The sequence below is a fragment of the Polistes canadensis genome, unplaced genomic scaffold (assembly GCF_001313835.1).
Source record: "Polistes canadensis isolate GaletaPanama2010 unplaced genomic scaffold, ASM131383v1 scaffold_215, whole genome shotgun sequence".
Classification (NCBI taxonomy): Eukaryota; Metazoa; Arthropoda; class Insecta; order Hymenoptera; family Vespidae; genus Polistes; species Polistes canadensis.
The window spans coordinates 261880-264187 of NW_014569762.1; positions in this window are offsets into that span (position 1 = coordinate 261880).

Genomic DNA, 2308 nt, shown 5'->3' on the forward strand with positions numbered 1-2308 from the left:
TATATCAAGTTTCTGGCAAGGTGGTCAAAAATTGGCACTTGGCCCTTTTATTGCCTGGACTATTAGGTCTGTCGACAAAGACGCTGGTTTGTTAGCATAAGRCGATAGGYATTTSTTAGATTTTAAGTAACCGGATACAACGGACGAAATAAAGGACGGTGTGGATGCGACGAATGAATGCACGAGCGACAAAGGGGCAGTGAGTGTTGAGCGATGTAAGAGAGAGGTTTTGCGTTTTGTAATAGAGATTATATTAGAATAAAACTGTTTTTCCCATTAAAAATCCTACAATATATTTAAATAGAATTTTTTTAAATTAATTAACCCAATATTTTTAATTTATTGGGCAATTCCAAAAAAATCATTAGACAGTAGTTGCATAAATTTATCATTAACAAAACGAGGCCATAAGGACAATGCAACTTTTATTTTGTCCACATTAGGAATGCTTTATAATCTTAGATTTCCAATTACCCCAGGGAAGCTCTATCAGAGAGTTTCTTATCCTGTTTCTAGAGAAACCCCATCTATTTCTCCTCTTGTTCGATGGGACCATAGTTCTGATTGGTAAGTACAAAATAGACTTTTCTCAAATGGATGGGTATAAACTATTATGGTGTATGTTTGACAGGCCCGTGGAAAGTATTAAATCGTGGGAAACTCAACGAACTGAAGAACTGGTAGATTTGGAATCAGATAAATACAAGGTTTTACGAAATTTTAAGATTAATGGCAATGTTACCATTTCTTCAGCTGTCTATTTAAAGTTGGTTATGAATATTTACTCGAATTTAATACCGAATAAGGCTGATAATTCTGTTATACTCGAGAGCATTATTATTCACAATAAATTACTTGAAGTACCTAGAAACGGCAAAATTCATTTAATTATTATGATATTTAAAGTTATTTATAGCAAACTTATAAATATAAAGTTTTAAAACAATAATTGAAAAAATGTAAATTTTCAGGTTCAGGAAAATTTGAAGTAAAAACCAATGATAAAATCATGATAGCTTCTGGAGCTATCCGTTTAGCAGAAATAACAAAGAAAGATATTCCAGAAATAATTTTACTAAAAGAAGAAACGGAAATTTTAAAAGAAGAAAATATTTACTCTAATGTACTTTTACATGGGTACCAGTATGAAGAATCTTACAATATTATTAGCGGACTTTCTACATTGCTTAATCAACGCTTAAATGGAGTAGAGACTGGAGATTATTACTAGAAGGATTAGTTATCAGCAGTAGGAATAAAAATATATTGTTTCTGAGTAGGATACAAAAACTCGTCATCGACATGGAACAATAAACAGAAAAAATGAATAAAAACAATGGTAAGCATTTGAAACCTAATATTACCTTACTCGTAGTTATTACGATGCAATATAAATCAAAAGTTTTAAAACTTTTCAAATTCTTTACCACATAAATAAAAATTAAAATAAATGTGTAGAATCTTAGGAGAATTTTTGGACTAAAAATAAATAAATTTTAATTTTGTTTTTTTAAAATCAAAGAATAAAAAATAAAAATTAATATTATTTATTAAATTATGCTCTGATAATACATTATTTATGATTGTTTCCTTAAGAATAATGATCGGCAGCAATTTTTTAACGTTTAAGTACTATCATTTACAATTAGGAAATACTACAGTAGACAATTTGTTAACACTTTAGGGACCGGTCACGAATTAACTCGTGTTTTCGTGGCCAAGCGTTGGTGACTGGTCACGAGTTAACTCGTGTTAATAAAAAAAAACAAAAAAAAGCAAAAAAAACAACAACAAAAAAATAGAAAAGAAAAGAAAAAGAAATAAGAAAAATAATATATATATTCTTTTATAATTAAGAAATATTAAGAGTTGAATATATAATAAATAAAATTTATTAAAGTTTATTTATATTGTTTTACTTCCACATCTGCTTTCAAAACAATAACCGGCCACATATGACGTAAATTTTTAGAAAAGTTACCGGTCCTCAAAGTGTTAAAACAAAAACGATTAGTATGCAAGAAGGCAATACTTGTATATATTTTTTCAAACGACACAAAAATAGTTTTTACACCTAATATGTTCGTAACTCAAACTTGTTATATTATCATCATACATTTTTCTCATCACATATTTAAGGGGGTATTCTGGTCTAGAAATAAGAAAAAATCGATTTTTTTTTTTTTTCATATTTTCAAAGTTTAACTATTTAAGAATATGTCTACGAGAGGATTTTTCAAAATTCAAATTATTTTCGGAGATATAGGTATTTTGCTGAGTTGGCATGCTAACCGGTTGGGCTGCAACT